At 38.7% G+C, this 26,695-nt stretch overlaps 1 protein-coding gene across 6 annotated transcripts in view; it reads right to left on the bottom strand.

Annotated features, from left to right (window-relative positions):
* The window catches only part of LOC104016941 (contactin-4), a 353,560-nt gene that overhangs the window by 265,002 nt on the left and 61,863 nt on the right, over positions 1 to 26,695 (bottom strand). For 4 of the 6 annotated variants that reach the window (XM_087743644.1, XM_087743651.1, XM_087743645.1 and 1 more), the window contains one exon: positions 22,835 to 22,882. The exons of 1 other annotated variant lie outside the window; for it this stretch is intronic. The gene's annotated coding sequence lies outside the window, so the exon portion shown is untranslated. Of the gene's footprint in view, positions 1 to 22,834; positions 22,883 to 23,262; positions 23,281 to 26,695 lie in introns of those variants that run through there. One more of the 6 variants, XM_087743649.1, reaches the window with a different exon arrangement.

The raw sequence follows: 26,695 nt of genomic DNA, 5'->3' as shown, positions 1-26,695 counted from the left end.
CACTGAACATCAAGTCTCTGATGATTTCATACTGATAAAAATGCTTTGAACCACAGTCTAAATATTTTGTTCCTTAAAATATTTAATAATTTGCTCATTTATTCTGTACTGATCAAGAGATTTCAGAGAATCACACAGTAAATTCCTGTGACAAAGTTGTTAGCACTGGGCACAGCTAACTTTCAGCAGCGCTGCTCTGGTGGCTTCGATCTCCTTTTTGTTTCATTGCCACTAGCAATACAGGCTTTTTCCGCCCCCCCCCCCCCCCCCCCCCCATTTTTGCCCTGGTTGAGTATTGATGAGGTTAAGGGGATCATTCACTAGCTGCATCCTACCACCTGCTCTTCTGATCCTTGGCTTTCAGGGCTTTGAATACATTATACACATAACTTGGGCTCAGTTATTGCAAACACGGATAATCATCTACTTCCTTAAGGCTTGTTTCTATCTTATTTGAAGATAGCTGTAATTATTAATCTCCTTTTAAGGTCTAATTTCTTTTTAGTTAAAGTCAACTTTCATCTCATTACTAATCTTTCTTTTATTTCAAAGGAGACTCTAAAGTTAGAGAGTGAGCAATGACATCTGTAGAAAATAATGACATCTGTGAAAAATATTTAATTGCATTTTTTTAATACAAAAAGTTTTAGTTTGACTTCCAAATAACTATAGATCTATTCTGATATTAGTGTTCAGCAGACCCTTCATTCCTCCCCCACCATTTCTCTGTGCTTGCTGACAAAAAAAGCCTCTATATCCTAGTGTTGAAAGATTTTTTCGTATCTTTTTGCCATTTTATTTCACTTGGATTTTTTTTCTACCACTTTCCCATATACTGTTCCAGATCAATGACAACTGTTTGTTTCAGTCAGCAATATCTGTGGAATAGGAACAGGAACTTTTTGGTTCTGGCTTTAGTTTTATCTACATATGGAAGACAGCATCAGGTGGCAATTAAACTTCTATATTTGCAATAAAAACCCCAATAAAATAGTATTCCTCAAGTCCATGTCTAAATGAGATGTATGAAAATATATTTTAGTACATTTGATCGTATTCTTTTCAAGCAAAGTTCTACTTTCACAAGGCAAATAGTCAACTGAATTTCTGGCCAAAGGGCATCCCTTCTGACAATGGAAAAGCTTTTCTTTTCCACTTTTCCATCTAGTTAAATTTTCTAGAGGTGTAGTTGACATTTACAAGCTGCTTTTTGTCCTCACATTCCCTTTAATGTCTCAAGATTATCTAGGTCCACCATGGTGAAACAGGGAAATACCACATTTGCTCTCTTTTTCATAGAGAACAAAAAACAATCTGTAGACTATGTGCAGATTAACTACACCATAAAATGACGTATTTGTAGGTCATATAGGTAATTTAATACTTCTAATGGAATGGATTGACTTCAAGAGCGAGACTTCTCGTTACAATGCACGGCAGACATTCAGTGTGTACACTGCTTAAAGACCATTTCCCATCCCAAAAATGAATCTTTAGAAGTAAAGGTATGCAATAATAGCATGTTAAAAGCAGTAAGAAAACCATCTGCTCCATATATAGAGCAAGACAATTTGATAAACTAAAATACAATATTCTATATCTATTTAATATTACATCCTGGACAGAAATTCAAATCCCCCTTTCCCCTATTCCACTATCTTAGTGAAGTTGTATGATATTTCACCATGAAGAGACTTGGCAACCCTCCCCCCCAAAATTACACCTGTAATTTCTTATATTTCAATCTTCTGTAAGATTAAATGTGTCACATCAAACACTGTCATTGACCTGAAGCTGACTGGTTATCTGCTACAAAGGTGGTATTTTAATTACCAAAGTTAATTACCATCTCCATGGAATGCAATTTCCTAACTTCATGCCATTGTAAAACAGGAAATGGAAAGTGCAAGCAGTGCAGAATCCACAGAAGGTCTACACAAAGGCTTCTGTATGACTAATTGGTCTGAAATTTAATCAGTTAAATTTCTGTTTCATGTTCCTTTGATAAGATTATCTTAATTACTTTTTACAGTATCTAAGTAGGAGAAGTAAAGAAAAAACAATCTGCTGAAGGGGTAAACTAATTCATAAGTCTAAAGGGAGAAAGGAAAATAAGGGGAGGGGGAATACACATCTGTTGATTAGGCTACATACAGCTCAATTCTTGTACTTGCAACACTTTGCGTTTCCAAATAGTCACAAATATACTGAACTCTTCAGAAATTTGAACTTATCCTTGATCAAACTGCACAATTTTTTTAGTCCTCATCTTCTTTAAAAGGCTTCACATGTGAACTGGTTATACACAAATATGCCAAAGTAAGAACAAGGATCATATATCCCATCAGCTCCAACACTACCCTTCTGATGTACTAATACTGTTCTGACATTTTACGCATTTTATATGGTGGCCGTACAGTCTCTACCATCAAGAGGAAAAATATGAAATTTGAGACAAAGATTCAAGATAAAAGAGATATTTCATCTGCAATATCAAAGGTCCCACAGGGATTTAATCTCACCAGTGGAGAACCGAGGGGCCCTTTCATTTTTACCTTGTCTCTGACTAAAACATGAGTCATGCTAAGGATGCCTACACTGCCAAAAGCCAAAGTCAAACCCAGAGTAATCTCGGGAAACTTATCTTTGGATTTGTCTCAAGAATTGTTTATATATTCAAAATGCCACATCAATTCACACACTCTCATAACATCTAGCAAAAAGGCTGCAGGGAGAAGGCAGTGCTACAAACCAGAAGTGCCGAAAGCCCCTGTGGAGGCTGCAGTCAGGGCATTCAGAGGCTATATGCAAGGCGAGAGCAAGAGCATACCTCTGAAGTGCTGCGCCAGGAATAACTCAATCACGCTGCCCCACAGGGAACAGCAAGGATGCGGATTTATTTTCACCTATCACTGCTAATCTCTCTTCTCTCTATCATTTCTCTGCTGGATACCAAGATGACAGATTTGGGCTCCTCTGTCTTCATAACGCTCCTCAAAAAGAGGGCGAGCTCTCTGAACACTCCTTAACCAATTCTCACAACTTTCAGCCCAAAAGCAAGCCGACACGGTGCAGCAAATGAGCTTTCATCACTCCCAGCCCTGGAAAGTCTCTGAATAGGGCAATGCCCCAGGAAGTGCAGGAAAAATAGCTATTTATGTGAGCTCAAAGAAAAAAAAAAATCCAACCCCACATACGAGCACTTTTGAGCTCTCACTTGCAAATTGTATTGCAAGCGTGTGCGTATTGACCCCAGTGGATCACGACTAAAGTATTCCCCTGGCAGACCATCCCTGTCCTCCCACAGTACGAGCACTTGGACAATACTCTGGAAGGGGACCAACATGCATGATCCCATTGCATCATTTTGGTATAATAAGAGATTTGGGATCATTTCTTCAAACTCAGCTCAGCAAACTGAAGATTTGATAGTCAGACATGGACTAAGCCACCAGACACAGGTTCACCCATGCTTGTAGGGTGCTTTAGAAGACCTCTGCAGATTCATTCCCCTCACCTTAAAAACCCAACTGCTCTACAAGCTTCTGATTTTAAAAATACATTTTCTTCTCTGTTCAGATACAAACTCTTGTGTTGCAGCCAAATCAAGTTACTTAGTGGTATGTAAAAGCTGTTCATGTTTAATTTGATAGAAGAGGTTTCCAGTGTTTTCAAATGTAAGTTTTTGATAAATGTGATTTCTATGAAATTAAAACACAGTAAAATTAATGTCTGTACTTATTTTGTTTCAATTATGTCAACATTTCATTTGCATAAAATATTGTTTTCATTCCTCTCTAGTACAACACATAATAAAGCTTTGTATTTTTAATTCATCTAGATGAAAAAATATGAAGGTTCTGCAGCAGTGTGGAGAATCTTGTTTAAGAGTAATTTCAGGTTTGGTTTCGTTTAGCTGAAAAACAACATTTTGGACTGCCAGAACTTCTCTTACAGCAGAAGTCTGATTTCATTCAGATAACTCTTAATTTGTTATTTTAAGTCTGTACCTTTTTAGGCAAATAGTCACTTGAAGAAGGTCTGTTCAGTATTACTGAAAGTTTCATCCTGTTATTGTTTGTCTTCCGCAGTAAAAATAATACATTACATTATTAGCAGTGAGATGTGTTTCTATCAAAAAAGATTAGACAAAAATAAAAACCAAAAGATGCCTTATCCAAATACTCTGAACTCAGAAGGCACCCATACTCATGGATACTGAGCAAGGTCCTCTCTCTCTGAAATTAAATGAAGACTCTGAACCAACTGAAGTTTAATTATACTGCAGATGCGTCCACAAGTGCAAACTGGAAATGGCAAGAGATACACTGTGATCCCAAACTTTTGCTCCTTCAGTCATAGAAATTAAGGAGAGAGGAGGCCTTTGAAATGTTATGTTATAATATGTATTCAAGAACATAAATTGAATCCTGGATATGTTTGAGCATTCTCACCCTTATAGGATTTCTGGTCCCTGTGATAATTAACAAAGAGATGGACTTAAATGGAAGACCCTTCTTGTTGCTGTCCACAAGCAATTTATGAATTGGATAAAATTGCTCCAGCTAAATGCTTCAAATAAGCTGGCAATCCCACTGTTTTCTAGCACTGCTCTCAGCTATTTTGATTCTCAAGACACGTAAAAGACAGGAGTTATGCATTAATTATCATCCAATATTCTTAATCAACATCAACTATAAAATTCTTAGTCAAGCTCTTGATCACAAACTTAATCATGCCTAGCCCAAACTGATTCACCCTGTTAAGTGGGATTCATTAAAAAGGCTCTGCTATCACATCATCAGACGCTTTCCAAATATGATACTTTTTTGGTGACAAAAACATCCAGTTGAAGCAATCACTACAGGGGCAAAGACGGCATTTAATTAAATAGAACAGACATTTGGCTTCGCGTGAGCTGAACAGCTGTACAAGAAAGAGGAATCTAATGCTCCAGCTCCATTGTTTATGTATTATGAGCTACTTCTGAAGACCCTTGTGATACCTACTGGTCTAGCAAAGAGTAGAAACCTGATGAAGATAAGTAGTAATGAAAAATTAAATTTTTTTTTTTGTAGTTATAAAAGGTACCAAGACATTCTCAGGGTAAACAATAATTGGAAGAGTAATTATAGCTCCCTTGGGGTATTTATACACATCTCCAGCTAGTTTAGATCCTGAGCTTCGTTTGTAACATGCTCTCTTCTCATTTAACCGTACAACAGCTCTCAGCAACAGCAAGGGTGGCTGGGACCTCCCAGGGCAGCCCTTCACAGCCTACACAACTGCAGTCATGTTTTCCACTACTGGAATAGTTGCTGGTCCCTCTATACATTGCAGCTGAACACCCTGGATCAAAATACCAGGCTACCAGTCACAGAGGATCAGTGGGATGTGTGTATTCTGGAAGAATTTACTATGAAATAAGTTTTTGTTTCCCCCCAGAGTTTATGTAGCCACAGGGAAAAGGACAGAGGGGAAGCATTGCTTTTGATCACTTGATATCTGAAAGGATGAATTCAGTATTACTAATATAGGGTCAATCAAAATGCACAGCCAGATAGTCAAAGTAGTAGATAGGAAGAAAATCAGACATTTTTTTCTTCTATCAAATGCGAGTAGATAACTCTTCTTGATAGACAGTTTGGAAGCCCAGGCTGACTGTTCCTTAAATCACTACAGTCTATAAAACAACACTAGGATAAGGTATCCATTATGACAAATAAGTACTCGGTAAAACTTTGAATTGTTTTTTCTACATCTCAGGAAAAGACAAAAAGAAATCAGAAAAAAAAAAATCACAATATGTTGACAACTGACAAATTTCCATTCATCCAACACATATGTTCTAAATACAAGTGAATTCCTTGGACAATTATGAATGACTGGTTACTATCTGAGAAACAATCTTTTTAACATTCATTAAAAGATTCATGTCACTCAGAAGTTGTAGAACAAACAGAATTCGCAGTCTTTGAAAATTAAATGCAAGCTTGTACCTGATTTATTACAGAGATGTTGTAATCAATAATAGAATTAAAGCTTAAAAGCACAAGGTCTCATCTGACAGTATAGCATCATCTTCATCTGCCCTCCCTGCAGCAGCTAACTTCTGATCCATGGCATCTTTGGTAATAAGAACCACTTTCTGCCAAAGAAGACATCTCTTCAAGAGACATCTCTTCCCATCGATTTTTTTTTTTTTTTGTTAACCAGAGTACCTAGGTAGGTTTAATCATGCTCTTTCACCCTGTTTTGTATGTGTGTAGAATCTAATCTCACTTTTTAAGTTGTATCTTTTATCCAAAGAAAAATGGTTTTGAACTGGCACTCAGGAAGCAGGAGCAAAAGCATTATCTCCAAAGATCATCTATCAGTTATTCTGGTTAATTAACTATATGGTTAACTAATTAATGCATAATCTTTCTTTATCAATGACAAAGCCTGGTAACTGATCCTTCAGGTCCTATCAGATGGATATTCACTGGTTTTGTCATTAAGGCTTCCTACTTGGTAGGGTCTCACAGGATCTTCAAGCTAAATTGCACTTTTCTTTGTATTGGGCTATTTGATTTGCCTGGTTGTGCTTTACTTCCACACTAGCACAGGAGTTTCCTTTCAAACGCCACATGGATATGTTTGCCTGCTATGTCCCATAAGCCTGTTTTCCACCTCATGCTGTCCACTGTAGCTCCATGAAGTACAATAAACTTATCTGGGACACAGGGTCTCCCAAGCAGCAAGTCCCCATCCCTGCAGGCAGGTCCCCAGAGGAAGCAGATGACATTTTCCTATCTGATAACTAGGCAGGCTACAGGTACAACATTTCCCACTTGTGGGCTGACCTTCAATAAAGACTCAAGGGCCAGTTACGTATCACAGATCTACAACTCAGCAGGTAATATGCTGCATTAACAAAAAGGTCTGATTAACCAAAAAAAAAAAAAATACTGCGTAGAAGAGTTAGCCTCTGTTTCCTGGATAATGTGACAAAAGCTGTGGCTACCTTTATGTCTGGAGATCTGGGCATCAAACCTCATGTTAAAAGAAGAAAAAAAAGATGATGTTTAAAAGATGATCCTTAGGGGGAAATTTTGAAATCATTCACAGAATGCTTCTTATGGAATGAATAAGAAAATTATTTTTAGAGTAATGAGTAAAATGAAATTACTGCGGCACTTTTCTCCTTCAAAGGAAGTTCTCTAACTGATAAGTACTGTGATTGAAATGTCATCATTTCAGAAGTCTGTATTGTTCAAATGTGTCTCATACATACTGTAGGTTAAACTTTGCATTGCCTCTACGTGCTATATATAGATACACAGTGCACAGAACAGACATATATGGGAATGTCACATATCTAAACTTTCTGCTCTGTCTATAAGCTCATCCTGGGGGTGCAGGTTTACATTCTAACATGGTACAGTGCTCACTCTTCTTACAAAACTCTACTAGTACCGTATATGTTTAACAATTTTCTCCTCTATCGAGAAGGCTCACTAACAGACAAACCCCTCAAAAATGAACATGTATATTAGCATACCATGCATTAGTCTCCAGCACTAGCATATTTATTTCTATTGAAAAGTATTCACAATTTATTGCATCAACACATTAGTGCTACTTTCTATACATTTCTACATATATGTATATACTTGTACATACATTGCATCTTATTCTTAAATAGGAAGTTTACTTCTAATTGCTGCAGAAGTTTCAGGACACTTCATATCTTTTTCTCAAAAATAAGTTTGACCTCCTCGTCAAAATATCCCCAAATTTTTACATTAACCACTGCGTTCTTGTAGTTTTCCAAGCACCATAATGCTGTGCAACAGTGGGGTTGGGGGCTGGTTCCCATGACAAACCCACCTAGCCAGCCGGCAGCAAACCGGACTCCCGCACAACTCCCCAGCTCCAGCCCAAGACCCACCTTAGCCACAACCCCTTGGGAACTCTCTGAGGTTGGACCAAAAATGGGACAAGGTTTTATTTCAGTACAGCTTTCTCAGGTGATTGGCAGCCTATGCTGATTAACCTGACCATATTACCACTGTTTATATTCTGCACAGTTCTTTTTCTTCCAAAACTTGTATCTAATTGGGGCCGGTCCTGTTCAATATCTTTACTGATGATCTGGATGAGGGGATTGAGTGCACCCTCAGTAAGTTTGCAGACGATACCAAGCTGGGTGGAAGTGTTGATCTACTGAAGGGCAGGAAGGCTCTACAAAGGGACCTGGACAGGCTGGATCATTGGGTCAGGGCCAACTGTATGAGGTTCAACAAGGCTATGTGCCAGGTCCTGCACTTCGGTCACAACAACCCCATGCAACGCTACAGGCTGGGGGAGGAGTGGCTGGAGAGCTGCCTGGCTGAAAAAGACCTGGGGGTGTTGGTTGACAGCTGCCTAAACACGAGCCAGCAGTGTGCTCAGGTGGCCAAGAGGGCCAATGGCATCCTGGCCTGTATCAAGAACAGTGTGGCCAGCAGGACCAGGGAGGTGATAGTGCCCCTGTATTCGGCATTGGTGAGGCCGCACCTCGAGTACTGTGTTCAGTTTTGGGCCCCTCACTACAAGAAGGACATCGAGGTGCTGGAGTGTGTCCAGAGAAGGGCAACCAAGTTGGTGAAGGGTCTAGAGCACAAGTCTTCTGAGGAGCGGCTGAGGGAGCTGGGGTTGTTTAGCCTGGAGAAGAGGAGGCTGAGGGGAGACCTTTTTGCTCTCTACAACTACCTGAAAGGAGGCTGTAGCGAGGTGGGGGTCCGTCTCTTCTCCCAAGTAACAAGCGATAGGACAAGAGGAAGCTGCCTCAAGCTGTGCCAGGGGAAGTTTAGGTTGGATATTAGGGAAAACTTCTTCACTAAAAGGTTAGTCAGGCACTGGAACAGGCCGCCCAGGGAAGTGGTTGAGTCTCCATCCCTGGAGGTATTTAAAAGACGGGCAGACATGGTGCTTGAGGACATGGTTTAGTGGCGGACTTGGCAGTGCTAGGTTAATGGTTGGACTCAAAGATCTTAAGGGTCTTTTCCAACCTTAGCAATTCTATGATTCTAATTCACTCTTAAAAATATTCATGGTTACAGCTCCTACTGTACTTCTGCCAATACACAGTACTTAGCTTAAGTATTTTCCGGTTTTCAGGGTACCATCTCTTCCTGGCTTCAACCAAGTTCTTCCCCAGTTATGTAAGATATGAAATATTTAATCAAATTTAGCTCCATACAAGAAAAATCAAGTAATGGGGTAACAAAGCATACAATTAAAAATGGGGATAGGAAGCTAGGTTAAATTCTCATTCCCTGTAAATTCAATTCATACAAAAGCAGAATTTGACCTCACATAATTAAGAGCGTGCCAGCAAATACAGTGCCTAGAAAAGTATTTCTAAACAAATCACAAATCTGCTGTCAAGGATTTTTAAAGCTAGAAACCCAGCAACGTTTATACTTCACTCATTAAACTTAAAAAATATTTAATAGATATTGTTCATCATAGAGTAATTAAGAGACTGTCACTAGTTGCAACCTTCTTAGTGAGACCTAAATTTTCTCAAAGATCTCTAGAAATGCAATCAGTTACTCAAGTACACAGTGGTACTTACCAGATCCCGAGCAATGCCAGACTCGCCAAATACAGCATTATAACAGCAGGATAAAGATGTGTATTCAAGACCTCTTTCTACATAATATTTTATAAAATCTGAACACATGAACCATTTTCTTATACAGTTCTTACAAACCCCTGACTGGTATGATGCCTACACAGCAGGTCAGCAGCCTAGGACACTGGAAAGATCTGCTTTGGGAGTACAGTGGTAGCAGAGACTAAAATAAATTTCTCTCTGTTTAACTCCAGGCCAGGAGATCATCTATTCCCAGTACATTTGGTTTACAAACATGCCAATATACTTCAAAATAGCTCTTTTCTTGAAATCCAGTCTGTTAGCTTGGGTACCTTTAATGTTGTTAAAACACTGTGTTGCCACTTCAAATTCCAGGCAGCTTCAGAAAGTCCAGTGGTGTGATACAGGTGTTAAAGAACCAACTTAAGTTTTCTATAGAAAGGAAAGGTTGTTTGGATACAAAAAGTCCCTGTTTGTTTCTAGTATTCCTGTTAACTTTGCCAGTTAAAACCACCTGCGCACTGGAAGCTATTGAAACACCAGAGGAAGGAGAGGTCATTTAAATACATTCACTTTTCTTCAATACTTAGTTTAATATGTTTTGGGCTTTAATCTGGCTGCCTGATACTAGCAAGCAAACGGTCACTTTATTCCTATCATTACCACAATGAATAAAATCAACCTGAGACTACAAATGCTTTCTCCACTGTAAGTAAACAAAGCTTAACAGGCTAGAGAGATATCAGGAGATAATCACATCCTTGGAACATTTAACAGGCATGAGAAGCACCACTAACAGAATATGATTATCTTCTGATAACAAGAAACCCTGGAGTTTTCACACTGCTGCAGAAAACTCATTACTGGGATGAAAACCTCCATTTATTCTTCCTGAATACAGAGCTGGCAGCTGAGCGCTATGCGCAGCAGTTGCAGCGGAGTGGTCTGTTTCATGGTCCGAGCTTTTGAGGTGACTACCCAGATGCCAAGTTGACCCCCTTGGTTATCCTGAGCTAAAACTGCACAGGACACACAGAAATGAGCTTTCACAGCATTTAACCTCCTCCCATGAGCTCCACTGATTGATTGAGATGCAACCACTTCCAGGGAGAATGAAGTTGTATAGGAATATAGGATGGCCTTGTGGATAAGAAAAAAAAAATAAGTCCTCACAAATTCTGTCACTATATTTGCCCCAGAGACCTTTGGAAGTGTGTAATTTCTCAACCCAGTTACAATAAGGATATAAAGAATAAGCTTGTACGTAGAATGGTTTTCCTTTTCTGCCAACGCAGCCTCAGTTCGAAAAGGAAACCCAACTGCTGCCAACGCACCCTCTGCTCCAAAAAAATAAAAACAGTCTGTTTTGGGACAACCTCCTCCTCCAGGAAACTTTCTGTGTGTCAATGAAGGTCATCTGTTCCAGAATAGCCATTCCCTCAGATGCTTTAAACTACATTAATGAGGTTTTTACTATTGATTAACCCTAACAAAAATTTGGCATGCAGGGTATTTCTGTGATGTCTCATCTCCCCCATGCCCAGTTCTGAGCTCTCCAGTACCAGAGAGACAGAGGCATGCTGGAGCAAGTCCAGAAAAGGACCGTGATGACAGCTGGGGACTTGGAGCATCTCTCACATGAGGAGAGGTTGAAAGACCTGAGGCTGCTCAACCTGAAGAAGGGAATGCTCAGGGGAGATGTCGTTTGGTGGGAGGTTGTAAAGACAGAGCTAAACTCTTATCATTGGTACATTTAAACATAAGAAAACACTTTTTTCTTGTGAGGGTGACTGAACACTGGAACAGGCTGCCCAGAAAGGTTGTGGCTTCTCCATCCTTGGACGTGCTCAAAACCCAACTGGACACAGCCCTGGGCAACCTGCTCTGACTGCCCCAGGTCTAATCAGGGTTGGAATGCATGGTCTCTGGAGGTCTCTGCCAACCTCAGCCATTCTTTAATATACTTCAAAGGTATTTTTCCCCAATGAAAAACAATCAGAAAGCTGACCTAATTCAGCACCTTCAGTTTCTAGCCAGAATAGAAATCAAATTTAAGGACTGGGTAACTTCCACACAGTCAGTACTATTTTGTCCTACCAACTCTATTTCACTTAGCAAAACATCAAGTGTATGTATCCGGACAAGAGGTTTCTGCATCATAATCTTCTCTCGTAAGTACTTGAAAGCACTTGAACTCCTACCTCTCTGTGCACCAAAGGCATGAATTTACCTGCAGAGAAATACTCTCTGTCCTCTTCTCTGAGGATGTTATTCCCTTCCTGGAGCCCTGGTCTACTGAATTCGTGTGACTAAAGTGGTTTTAAGTGCTTTATTTTATTTGTATTTGGTTTTTCCAATAGTTAACCCATCAAGCAAAAAGACATCCCCTTGGCAGCTGCAGGGAAGCAGCTTTTCTCCTAAAATAAGTGAAGAACAAAAGAGCAAACCAGGTTTCCTTCACCAGCAGTGCAGAATGCCTCTAATAATTTGTCGATCCACATTGTATTTTGTCCCACACCTTTGTGTCACACCATTGCTCATTAAGGTGTCACTTCACAAAATATGGAGAGATTGTAAATTGGGAACATGATAATTCCACAGATATCTACCTGCTCTCCTACGTAACAAATATCTAGCTTGATTTTTTTTTCCCTGGGTAGCAAGTAAATTTTGATAAAACCCAAATTGCTCATAAGGACCACCAGCCAGATTATCATTCTGAACAAGATCATTCAATACTCCATTATTACAGATTACTTTTCTTACTCAAATTTAGGCTTGCACAGATTAAGTCCTAAAACAAAAACTGAAGAGATTTGGTAAACAAGTGTAATAAGACTTTTGGATTTTTTTTTTTCTTTTCCTAATCCAAGACCAATCTTTTTCTAATCCTAGAGCTTTACCCCCAGCACTTTTTTTTTATCCCCTCAAAAAAAATGTAAACAGCATTACATTTTAGAATTGCGACATCATTTATACTTCAGACATGATTAGCCAAAACCATTTCTATAAATTCATATATGATATACAAAGCGGGTCTGATGCTGTTTATACAGAAGGTACATTGTTTACTATAGCTTCCTACCTGATAGAAGAATAAGCATCCCAATTTTTATCATCCTACGTATTATATATTCAAGACATTACTGTAAATGTTACAGTCTAGTCCATGTTGAAAATGTGCCTACCATGTGAGAACCTTGGCTGTCCAATTTGGAGAACATAAAATACCCTTCAGAAAAAGCAAATCTTATAAAGCTCTGGTTATATGTCAAAGATCTGAGATACAACCATGCAGGACAGTGATTTCCAAAGTAGAAGTGGAAGAAGTTGGCTTGTTCCCTACTCCTGTAAAATGTTATTCTGATTCCAAGTGAATTACTGCTAATTACTGCCATGAAGAACACAGATAGACAGATCTCTCTGCCTGTGTTTATGGAAAGCTCACTGCACTAATCCAAATGACAAATGAAAGTTTTCCACAATATTTTAGAAAGATAATTGTGCCATCTGGGAAGCTATGTCACAGCTGTATAAGAGTGAGCAGGCCCCAAGATGTGTAACAACTCCTTCTGTGCTGAATTAATTTCAGCCAATATATTAATCTTGGATTTATTTTTTTTTTGAGAGCATCCTGGGTCTTGAAACATTTTAACAGGGCTGTCTGAATATACATCAAATGAGTCCTCTCAAACAGGAAGATACAAGCATGATTTATATAAGCACAAGAGTCCATACATGCATTTGCATGTACTTTTTTGTGAATTGAGAAAAGAATCAAGTGGGCAACGTGGCTGCCAAAAGAAATACAGCAGGGATGGATCTCCTCAATACTGTAGTCAAGTTTTCTGCAACTCCATAGATAGAATTTTTTTGGAGTTTTTTTATTATACATATTATACCAGAAGTACATCTGTATCTCTTCACAAGATCATTAGCAGGGAACTACAAATAAAAAACTCATTTCATCAGTACCAGTTTTTTATTCCTGCAGCCCATGCCATTGCTTCTGTCCTTTATAATAAGGGGGTAAGAGAAGAATATACAATATTTCCTAAAGTATATGGACCATTATGTAGGGACAGCTATATCACCAAATGAAATATAGAATTTCTCATTGATACTACATTTGGATAGACCTCGATAAAAATGCACACAGAGAACATCCATGTGTTTTCTCAAGTTTATTCAATGTATGGTAGTTACCAGAGACCCCAAGTAGACTCTACGCTGAGATTACTTTTTTTTTCTTCCTTTTTTGGCAATTCCCCTACTTTAATATCCTTACCATTGACTACAACTATCACCTCGTCTCAAAATATGCCTTTTAATGCCTGCATGCCTGCTCATTCAACCCCAACACCAGCAGACAACCTGCCACCTCTTAGAGCCGTTACTGGGGTCCAAACACCTGAACATCTTTTAACTGGACATTAATAGCTTCAACTACAACCAGTGTGATTTTCTTTTAATTTTTAAATAGCAGTAGATATCCTCCAAAGTTAAAACTACCAACAAAAGAAATAGGAAGAGATACTGGAAAATATTGACCTTGTATGGGCTTCACTCCCTGAATCTGAAAGTCAACTCCAAAAATAGTAAAAGCAGTCAGAGAAAAACTTGGTCAGCATGCGCTGCTTGATCAACCAACAAACCTAGTGCCATATTGAAAGGGTAAAGTGAGCCTCACGTAGCCAATGTTTTTCATCTAAAAAGAAAATCAGACCATTTTTGATTCATATAATTCTTCAGAGAGATACCTTCAAAATTAGGAAGGACTCCAAGGCAGAACCAAGTGTATAGTATGCGTACAGCTATCTTTAGGATACCTTTGAGCAAATTCAGCCACTTGCAACACCGTCATAAATGTTAGCGCTACCAGAAACACCACTCTCTGAAAGCTGTATAACAGACTGTAGCAGCAGATTTGTTTTTACAAAAAGAAATATACAAAGATTATTGAAGTTAATTACTTTTCCACTTACACAGTTTCAGCTTATGTTCTAGAAGTGAACGTTCTTATTTGCAAGCCATATTAATCTAAAATTCTCGTAACAGATTATAAGCCACAATGTATTTCTGAAAGACTCCAAGCATTAGCACAAGATTAAGTAGTGAACGTTATCCCCAGACAATAGTGAGGTATAGAGAGAAACACCAACTTCAAAAAGGCTTTTGCAAAAATCAGTGGAGCTATAAATAGTGCTCTTGGCACGACTTGCACCTGGGTTTTCTCCCACAGAAAATATGTTGAGAAAATTTCTCTATCTGTGGCACTGAAGCAGCTTAAGTCTAACTAGACCAGCCTCAAAGAAAAGGAAAAAAAAAAAAAAAGGTCTTTCTACCAGAGGCCAAAATCAGGGAATTACATCTAATCAGGCATGCTCTGCTATTCAGAATTTGGCAGAAGTCATAGTGAAAAATGCCAAAAGGGACTTTCTCCCAAGGGCTGGGGCTCATCTTCATTATTTCCTATTGAAACAGAGGGAAAGCCCCACAGCTATTAACTACTTTGTCAAGAAAGTAATATTGCCTTAGAACCTACAATGCACCAAAAGCTCCAGTGATCCAAGGATATGATCAGCAGCATTCTGTGTAAGAGCCCATAAGAAACTGGGGACACTATGGTATAAACAGCATAAACTGCTATAAAGAACTTAGCATTTACATCAAGTTCTTATTAAGACAAACCCACAGCAGCTGGGATGAATCAGTACACAACAACATTTTAATACTATGAGAGTAGGAGGATTACATGTCACACTGGGACTGTGACACTTCCATATTAGGACCTTTAAACTTCCCCTTTTAACAGCTGCAGCTCATATCACAATGCTCATTTTAATCCATTATTCTCCATGCTGTGCAATGTAAAGACACAAAAAAGTACCACAGCTACACTTCCAAGAGAGGACCTTATAAATCTCAAACCATTTGGTTCCAGTGGGCCAAGTCATAGGAGCACAGTGATCCCTGGAGCCAGCTTTGCACCATCCTCCCACAACCACCCATGGCAAAACCCTCATGAATTTTGAGGGGAATGCTTAAAGGGAACACTGAACAGGAGCAACAGAGCAGCAGCCCTTCACAACTCCTTAGTTACGCTGAGTAACTCATCAGTGTAACGAGACATCACAAGCAGCCTGATTCAGACAGACCTTATTTGCTTCTCTGCTCGTTCTTCCTCTTCATATCCAGATTTGAGGCCAAGCTAGTGCTCATGGGTTTAGTTTCACAGCAGGCTTTTTCAACACCAGACCCTAAACAGAAATAATCAGAATGCGATGCGCACTCATGAAATCAAAATGGAAAGACCGATTTCCCTGGTGCATGCCTGCTTTTTTTGACAAGCACTCAAGCTTCTTGCAAGAGCTGCCTTGACCAGTAATAATATCTCTGCTCATCAATCCCAGGCTCCCACGTTCGGTGCAGCCATGTCACAGCTCCTGACCCACGCAGCAGTGATGGGAGGTCAACCACAGCAAGATCCAGCGACCCGACACACTGCCCAGACTTCAGCCTTACCGTCTCTTTTGATTTTAGGGCACTTTTTTTCCCTCCCCTCTCCGCTCTTTAAAACAGGTGCAAATAAAAAGTGTTGAGATGTGACAGCAGCAGAATAAAGAAATGCAAGGGTTTAGTGACTTCAAATACAGCTGGGAGAGAAAGGTTCTCGGGTGACCCTTACAGGAACCTGCTGAAGACACCTAGACCCTCACAGGAGAAATATCCAAAGTGACAGGTGCATAGAAAATATGTAATTAAAGACTTATTTTGCAAAAATATACTATAGCTGAAATACAGTCATATAGGCAAAATTTCTAACTTTTTTTGGCTTTGCAAATCCTTCAAAGTTATTTCGACATTTGTGTATGTCTAGTACTTTAACAGGGGCAAAAACCCCTCTAATTCATGCAGAACAAGTAGGTAGATAATGTTCTTATCTAGTCAGTAGGAATGTTTAGTGCCTTTTTTATAAAAGCATGCTCAGAACATCCTACAAAAAGGACCAATTAACCGCAGATTTGTGCGTTTGTTCTGAGCAGTAGCATTAATAATTTGAAAACACTAGTGGTATGCACAGAGCTGAATTCATACTGATAATTGCTTCAGTGTAATTTATGTCAGTAGGTGCTACAGGAGGAGTATGGTATACTAGCAGATAATACAGTAAATTAAAAATAGAATTTGCATAAAATTAACGTACCATTAAACTTAGCAATATCGATAGAAGTACATTGTGAAGGTCAGCAGCAAGAACTAAAATCCCTAGACACATACCAGTATACTGACACATGAAAAGTCATCTGAAAACCACAATATGGAAGTTTCAGAGCAAAGACAAGCAAGAGGTCACACACAGAGACCAGAAGTCAGACTCGGACCTGGTGTAATTCCATTAACTTCAGGGAAATTGCATCAGGCTCCACCAGAGATGCTGAATTTGGCACCAGTTCTGTGTACACTGAATAAGTACACAAAATTTTCAGCTTTTTGCTGGCTTGTTCAAGTTGCCTTGTTTTTACTGAGTAGTTAACAAGTCAGTTATATTTGGATTTAGAAGCACTAGAAAATGCTAACACTGATTTAAGATAAAGCATTCATTAATCTAAAATGCACCCAAGTATTTCCTACAATGTAAAACATTATATGTAGTTGTTCCTCTATTTTTCCATCATTTAATTTTTTTAAAAATATGCAAGTGTCTTAAAATACCATTTTAAAACTTTATTTTTTCTGTGGATAGAAGAGGAAAGACAGATCAACTAATATATTCCCCACAGGGTTTCTAAATCATGATGGCTCCAGGAGAAATGGTAAACTTCCAACCAAGGCTGGAGCCCATGTCCACAAAGTGGAAGGCTCAGGATTTTGTACTGAGAAGACAGTGAATATTCTGACTTTCATTTATAGGATTTGAATCAATATATTTCATTCTATACCTGAATACCTACAGAAAGCCTGATGTAATTACTAGGATAAGACTAAAAACAACCTTTAGAATATATTTGGAATACAGACTATTGTAAGAAAAGGCTTTACGAAAAATAACTTAGAAGGTTGCAAAACCATGCAAAAGAAAATATTTGGGTGAAGTTTTATACTGTCCTTTCCCTAAAGATGCATACTTCAACTTAGAAGAATAAAGTTTAAATTCACAATTTCTTTTTACAAAAGCTGCCATTAGAAATAAAGAATGTTTTTCAAGTAATTCTCAGGGTACACGGAATTTCCTCATAAATTATAAAGTGACAAATGTGAAATTTTCACCCTATTCTTTCAAAACATTGCAGAAGCAAATGAGAAGAGTAGAAGGTAACTAAACAAACTGAATTATTACACATGACTGTTTTCAAGCACATGTTCAGCCAAATAGCACTGAAAATACCACGCACCTCAGTTTCCCACATTTCACAATTTCAGCTGCCTGGATATTAGGTCCAAGAGTTGGAAGAGATGCTACAATCTGCCAATTAGGCAGATAATAAAAGAAACATATTTTGTTCAAAGAAGCATAGCTATAATACTAAAGCTCCCACACAAATCCATTTTGGGAACAGTTTCTAGGAAAGCAGTGTAACATTTTCTAGCTGACAGATATTGCACTTGGGAATACCCTGGCATTTTATGGAGTTTTCCACACCACTGTGATTGATTCAGCATATTGCTAAATTCTAACAAGAACTTTTTCCATTTTCTATATTTCTGAGATGCAAAATGTGAACAGAGGCAACCACATCCCATACATTATATTTAATAATTACAGAGACTGAGAGGAGGGGTTTTTTTTTGTTTGTTTTTACAGTAACTGAGGAGCTTACAATGACTTTGCAGGCAGCTTTACATGCAACCCCTTTACCTCCATGGATTGTGACAGGCTATGCCCACTGCTGTTTAGCCACCAATATTACCACCATAAATCAGAAATCCTCACTGCTAATCTATGTTACGAAATCCCTTCAGGATTGTGGAACAAGGCAGCTTCTTCCCACAGAAAGAGCATTTGCTATTACTCATAAATATTGTCAGGGCTAGATCTGAACATGAAGGATATTTCAAAGATCAATTAACGTAGTTGCAGTTGATTCTATGCATTCAGCATTCACACAGAGGAGTTTGACTTGCATTGTCACAGACAAATCAGACCAGGTAGAGAACAGAGTCATTAAAAACAAGAAACTGGGTGAAAGCTTCCGAGCACTACTGAGTGTATTTAATAGGCACCACCAAAACATCGAAACAAATGAAAATGAGCATTTAAACAATGCAGTCGTCTTCCATGAGGCACGATGACAGCTCCCTAGGATAGAAAATCACGGTGCTGGAACAGCAGTGATTTTAAAGAAATTACTGGCATGCTGTGTTTGGTTTACTGTCTCCCACCTTGCGTTTTACAAACTGTATCAAAGCACATAGTATAACGGCTCCAATTTCTTTCACAGCAGCTACACCATGTGAGAAAAATTGACAGATTAAATAGAATGTAACTGCCAAAGCAACTGTGAACTATGGCTGCCCAAGAGAAGAAAATGATGTTCCTGAATATCATGTTAAGAAGCACTTTTGTGATCAAATGCAACAAGAGTCCATATCATAATACCCTTAAAAAAAAAGCAAGCAACTCTTGCTTCACCCCCCTCCATAGGCACAAAACATTACTGCAGCTCATGTAACCCTTCTGTCTTCTCATCTGAAGAGGCTGTCGAGTAGAAGTGCCACATACAGAAGAAACCACATATTGAATTTTTTTGGCTATGTGCACTTTTATTTTGATGAATTCTCAAGCCTGACCTGCTTTAAGTAGGAAAAAAATATCTGGTCCTAACAGAAATAGAGGATGCTGCCTTAAACGAACCCCCCATTGCTTCTCTGAAGAGATGAGCACTAATCTAGCCAAAACACTGGAAGTTCACTACTTTATCAACGCTGACATGCACATGCCTAAGTGCCAGTGACATATGCATACACGCGTTATTTATCTTGCTCTGCATTCATTAAATGGACAAATTGATCTCTCAAACGTTTTAAACTTATGCTGTCTTCTCAAAGTCGAACAGGCCGCCACTGCTTCAGAGGCCAGATGTGTTATTAGTCTTATTAGATAGACAAGATATGAAAAGATAAAGGCATTTTATGATATTGTTTATGAAACAAATACCAGATGATACCCCACACCAGGGCACTGCCCAACAGGGTCACTTCGTCCTGCATTATACTAAAGATAACATTAAAAAAAGGGGGGTTTTTAATAGCTCATAATTTAGCCATTGGGATAAAACTTGCAATGATCCATTTCTAGGCTACAATCCTGTTAAATCTACCAATGAGTGTGATTTATTCAGCCTTTACTTTATAAAAAAGCAGTAAATAAAACAGTGGTCTTTCAGGAGCTCTGACAGAGGCGGGCATGAGAAAGTTTTACTGTTCTCCAGAGATGGGTGGGATGAGCCCGGCTCCAGAGCCATTCAACAAGCCTGGCTGGGCAGCACAGCTATTCTCTGGCATGGCAGTTTCTAAACAAAGGAAAAATGGGGTATTTTAATGAACCATCTATTTCTACAACTTCGAACTAAGCCCAAGCATAGTCTTAGGGACTCATTGATTTCCAGGTGGACTACGGTCCTTTCATTAGCAAAGTAAAATGCTAAAGAGTCAAACCACAGCATCTTAACAATTCTATAATTCTATGAAATAGATGCTTCAAATCCCTTGGTGATTTGACATTTAGTTGACTTATACTACACTTCAGAGAGGAGTGAAACCATCCAAACTTCACCCACCCAAGCTAGGAGCCAACCTCATCTTCAGATCAGATGTTCCCCTCCCCACGCTGCCTCCTGTAGTGCTCGATGAGCTCTATACCCGTGCAACGGGATCTGAATTTCAAACTGAAATATAAACATTAATCCAACAATCGACTCTAAGTTCTCTGTTTTGTCAGGATTTTTCAGATTATTTCTAATTAATGAGATTTCTTCATTGTAAATAAGAGGCAATTAGCCAGGTTATTAAGCAACACAGCATTAAGAGGTTAACTAGCATGCTAAAAATGCACAGCAACTAGTGGAATGTTAAAAAGTTTGAATTGTACATTAAATAGAGCACACTAGTCAGTACAAACCAAATACTGAAAATAATATTAAGCAGCTGATTTTAGATGAGAAGAAGAGTATTTCAAATCAAGACAGACAATTCATTACTAACAAAACTCTCCATATCTCTGTCTTTAAGCAGCTTGTAACTCCTTCAAGCTACAACAGGGTGTGTTGGGAACAGTGTGAAAGCTAGGAGAAATTCCTTGCTTTCATCAGTTCCAGTCAGACTTTAATGTTGCTATAACGAAGGCTGCTCCTTGTTTTCACTCTTAAAATTCAGTATCTTCTCCTGTCTTCAGTTCTCACCACGTCACTGTCCTACATCCCTTATGTCAGAAGCTGGCCACCCTGCCGTAGTCACAGTACCACCAACTCCCTAATCCCAAGGGCAGGGAGACAATTCAGCAACTCCAGTTGTCTGGATGGTGTTTTAAGAAGTCCTTTGGAAGACAGTAGCAATTATGCAATATCTTTATGCGTATTACCAGCTCAACCCAAAACCATGTTATTTCTAGTTTGTTATCCACAACCAAAGTGATTTACAAAGAGGAATATTAAGTGTACCTGCATATATGTTAAATCAAGTAAAGTCAGCTGTAAAGCATTCAAATCACCTGTGTACTAGTCAATAATTTCTAAAAACTCTATTAAGTGAATGCTGGAATCTGTATTTGTCATCATTTCTTGCTGCTTTCAGCTACAGTGCTAACAAACAAACAAATGAAATGGAAGATCAACCAGTTTGCAGTGGGCCCAGCACTCACACCAACAGCACTGCTAATTAGGTTGCAGCTCAGTAAATGTTTTATGGATTTAAGGACTAAAGTAACAGCTGTACACTTGTACTCATCTTAGTACAAATTTTCTGTTTCAAAACGTAAATAATTATAGACTGGGGGAGTATGAAAGAAGATAGAATAAGAGCATGATGAGTATTACAAAAAATACCAGGAAAGCAATTATTTCTAACCAAACTATTTTGGATTAGTCCAAAACATTTTTGTTTTTAAGTGTTGTAAGTATATGATGGAACCTAAAGTTCAAGTATTCTATGAACTCAGCTGGTCTGCATAGTAGGATAATGTACGATGGACTTCTGTGCATAGGTATGCTGTGATCTCTGCCCTCACTAGAGAGATGGGTACACTACTGAATTACTCCCCATAGTCTATCTTGCAGTAGCAGGCAGTCCAGGAAAGCAGCCTGTTTTATAGGAGGGAAATGGTTTAGGATAACAGTGATCAATGATAGAAAACTGTGACCCAGGGATACAAAGCTATAGTTCATAAAATACCATCATAGATTATCAGACTCAAAGTACTTCCATTCCAGTTGTTTTGACCTTCAAATTGAGGTGTGTTTTTTTTTTTTTTTTCCTCCTTAAGCCCTTTACATCTTATATTGAAAATATCATTGTGTTGAATGCCGGGCTGCAGCAGCATTTACAGGACTTTACTCCTGCATGGCTTTGATGCAAGTTAGGCGGTGGGATTTCTCCTACTACACATGGGTATTTGGTTCAGAGTCAAAAAGACTATTTAAAAATCTCCAGAGCGATCTCATTTCAAGACTAGCATATGCATACATAAAGCAAACTTTGTTCACACAGGCTCTGCTTTATTTTCCCTTTGAATAAGTACTGGAATATATAAGTGCTCTGAAGATACGCTGCTGTTCAGCAAAGCAAGGCCAGTCAGCATTACCAATACCAGAGTCAGGAGAAAGACAAAAGGGATGGAAAATGTTAGGTAGGTCTTGCTAGTCATTACTCTGAAAAATAAAACAATAAAAACAAGAGTATGACAAGAAAATTCAGCTGGTGTTTGGTTTCTGGGGCAATGCAGTAAGCAAGTGGTCAATGCCAGCTCTTTCTTTGAGATAAATGTCCACATAAAAGCATTTAAATCATAGAGGGCATTACTCACAGTAATACTGAATGATGGACGTTTTACGTTATGCCAGAAATGAAGGTTATTTCTTTGCTGAACTAGCCTACTGAGAAGCATAAGAGCTTAAAAAAAAATAAGCTTAGCACATCTACAGCACTTCCAAGAAGAAACAAAATAAGACAAGATAAAACATATTTTAGGCTAAGAAGTTCATGTGTGCTCACCAGAAACCAAGATGATAGATGTGTGTCTCCAGTCAACCTCCTCTTCACCTAGAAATGTTACAGAAATAAAACATACATAAACACACCAGTGTTGTTTTCCTGTCATTCCTTATTGCTTACATCTTTATAAAAATAATCCAGGTTAGATCAAATGAAACAGTCCTAAGACTGACCTGTAGCTGACATGCTTATAAGAAGTGGGCTGCAAAGAGCTTTGACAATCATTTTTCCACCTGGACTCTGACGTGTCTCCAGGTGAGTTACAGCCCTAAGATAAAGGGGGGAGTTTCTGCTGCTTATTTCTATAACTTCAGTCCACCACTGCTCAGGAAAGAAGCACAATCTGCAGTGTCATTACTATCTATACACAGTGTAACTAAGCAGAAATATTATTTGATCATGCATCCCAGATCATCCCAAAGCCATACCTTCTGTTTTCACCCTTTTGTATCCATCCTTAAGTAACATGAGTCTTCCATCTCTACTAAGATTCCTGAAATTTTATCAGATTCCAGTATAAGAGAGAACTACATAATGTGAAACTTCTTAATGTTTGTTTTTACAAACTATCAATACAAGATACTGAATGTACTTGAGCCCTCCTGCTACAAAACGCTACGAGAAGCGGCAGCAGCGTATCACCAGTGCCCGACCCTGCAGCAGCCCCTGTGCTGCTTTGGGTCCTCATTGAAAGACGGACCAGCCCTGGCTCTGCTCAGCATCCATTACCAGCCCCCTTGCTGTAATAACCATAAAGTAACCTTACACATGTATTTCTGGCAGCTACGGAGAGACTTTATATTTGCTGTTTTACCATGTAAATGCCCTAAATAAGTGGGGAACATTCCTTAGAGAAAGGTGCCCATATTGAGAGCTATGGACATTTCTAAATGTGGTTGTTATTCAAAACTGAACTCAAAACACAAACCCTCTCAAGCAGTACTCTGCTACAGATTTCTATGCAGTATACATCAAGATGTCATATGACACATCATTTTATGGGTCAGATCATACAACATGCCTGGCTTCACTATCTCATTTTTCCTAATTGCTAGGACCACCCATGCAAGATTTAAATTATGCTGTAATCTGAAGCAATAAGAAGCTATTTCCACCCCTTGTCCCATCTTCCATTTCAATTAAATAGCAGATAGTTAAACCATTCCATGCAAGTTAAACTATATCAACTATATCCGCTATTCCCGAACAATAAAATAGCCTGGTGGAACCTTGGACACCTTCCGCTTCCAGATGGAAGATGCTCACTGCCACCAGTATTGCTGTTAAGTGCACTGTTTCTTTCTGATCTGTGGGTACACACGTAATGGATAAGGAAGCACTTATAAATGAATGAGGTGGTCAGTGGCTCCTCAAATGAGGTCTCCAAGCCAATATAAACAAATGATATGGCCTTTCCCCAGTTATACGCTCCAGAGACAAAGTAAAAAATAAAAGATAAAGATGGAGATATTTTTGTTCCAAGACCTTGACTCTCACATCCTTCTGCCTGCTTAATTGCCTGCAGTTTACACTCTTACAAATACTTTTAAATCAATGGAGTTGTCCTACTTTCTACCAATGGAGCTGCTGCTCCTGGTACTGCTCCATTCACTACTGATACCTGTTCTGCCCTTGGGGCTGGTTCATTTTTATAGCCCACCAGCAGGAACAGATTTTACACTAATAATCCCTTAAAGTGTTTTCACCCTCCACATTTTGTGCTCCACATCATGAATTCACTTAAACACTCAGTTTCAGCCTTATACCTTTTGAGCAGATGCTTGAAGCTAATCTGGTGCCTTCAGTGGTACCCTGAGCCTGATGCATCCTGCAGCTTTCATTTTTAACTAGCAGGAGCAACAGAAGTTTGCTAACTAAGCCTGAACTGCTGCTACTGGAGAGCACATTCATAACATGCAGCTAAGACTCTGCTCTCGGCTACACACAGCTCCTCAACTTCGCCAGCCTAAAACAGAGGAAGAAGGTGTTTTGACCATGTAGCCAGTCCCAAGGAATGATCATGGAACTAAGATATTAATCCAGAATTGGTTAAATCAGTGTCTTTACCCAGAAAGATGCTCCACCAATTTTGACTTCAACTCAGGCACTGGATTAGGTACCATAAAAATGAAGTGGCTTTCTGAAATAGTGAGGTCATTGTACTTCACTAACTGAGAAAAAATTAATTGGGTTCACAAGAAAAACCTCACTGTGTTAAGTCCAGCTCCTCCTTTCTCATATACACATATTGAAAATACTACACTCACACAAGGAAGTGAACATTATCACTAGCAGCCAAAAGGATGTAGGACACAAATAGTACAAGCTCAGTGTTGCACAGGAGGCATAAGAAAGGATGATAAATAGGAGAGGATGAACTTCTATGTAAGCATCTTCAGAAACCAAAGAGCAAACCAGAAAAGTTTAACGTAGAAAAATTTGTTTCAGTGCATTGAATGCAAATTGTCCAAGTTATGTGCTTTAGTCTTCAAATGAAGAGGGAAGTTCTCATCTGGAAAAAACTCACCTTTTTGAATCAGGTTTCCTTCACATATTGGGGAAACCTAGTACCTGTTTGAAGATTGTGATTATAACAATTGGAAGAATAGAACGAAAAGTTTACATATGCATTTTGCAAGGTGTTTGTGGAATCAAGGTGGTTACAACTTCATCCAGCACCCTCCAAGCTCTCCATCTTGCAGTATTGGTATTTTGTACCATCCTCTAAATGGCTTCCCTTCTCTAGCTGGGACTATAACTACTGCTCAAGGCAGATAATCAAATTTCTACAGAATCAAAAAGAATAAGACATAGGTGAAGCTGTTAAAAACCAGTCATCAACAAAAAGGTCAGGGCCTCTGGCAATGAAGGGAAAAAATTACTCCTGCAGTCTTCAAACAGATTTATTCTTCATATAAAAGCAGGACCATTTACAGCTCTGCAAAGTTTTAAAACTGGTAGTAAAGCACACTACAAGCTTTCTTAATTCAATTTTCTCTGGCATTTATTGTGGTTAATAAAATACCTAAATGTCATCAAGATTTATAAAAATGTATGTATAGGTTAATAAATGCATAAACTGGATTATTCACAAAAACAGCTTACAGAAAGCCTAGCATCCTAAATTGATACAGATTTTGGTTTTGTTCCCTGTCAGAGGGATAATTAGTGCTTATTTACAAAGATTGTACTTTACAGCACTGTAAAAATGCATCTGCTTACTTCCATTATTTTCAGAGTTCATGCTCAGCTTCACCAGATCTCTGTTACTTTAACTATGAACTTCTATTCACCTAGATAAAAGAATAAAGTCTCCTCAAACTATCCTTTGTGGCTGATTCTCTCAAGAATACAACCCTACTACTCACGAAAATAAAGAGAGACCATAAATACCTAAATACAGAATGAAGATTTGCCTAGTCTGGAGTAGCAATAAATAGTTGCTTCTTAAGGGAAAGGGTTTTGTTTTGAATTTAAGAAAATAACTTTAAACAAGAAAAAACACACTTAAGGGTGCTGGAACAAAAAAAAAAAAAAAAATGGAAGCACTGATGGGAGTCTTTGCTTCCACAATACTAAAAAGTATTTACAGCAAACTACTAAGGATTTCTTGCAAAACAGGCACAAAACTCAAACTGCTTATTGGCTTGTCACAGCTGTGTCGAGCCCAATAAACTACTTCTGATAGTTCAGTGTTTAGTTGGTGCGTATGTGTGTGTATATATATGCACACACACACAAAAACCTAGATTATTTCTTTTTGTCACCTCTTAAATGGAAATGAAGGCAAATACACTAGATTACAAACGTTGTGCACTATTTAGGCAAGACTGCACTGCAAGATTCTACATATTCCAAGTA

The sequence above is a fragment of the Nipponia nippon genome, unplaced genomic scaffold (assembly GCF_047370975.1).
Source record: "Nipponia nippon isolate SJK-2023a ecotype South Korea unplaced genomic scaffold, ASM4737097v1 scaffold_9, whole genome shotgun sequence".
In the NCBI taxonomy this organism is placed as follows: Eukaryota; Metazoa; Chordata; class Aves; order Pelecaniformes; family Threskiornithidae; genus Nipponia; species Nipponia nippon.
Note: the sequence above shows the minus strand (reverse complement) of the source record. Positions and strands in the feature narration are given on the sequence as shown.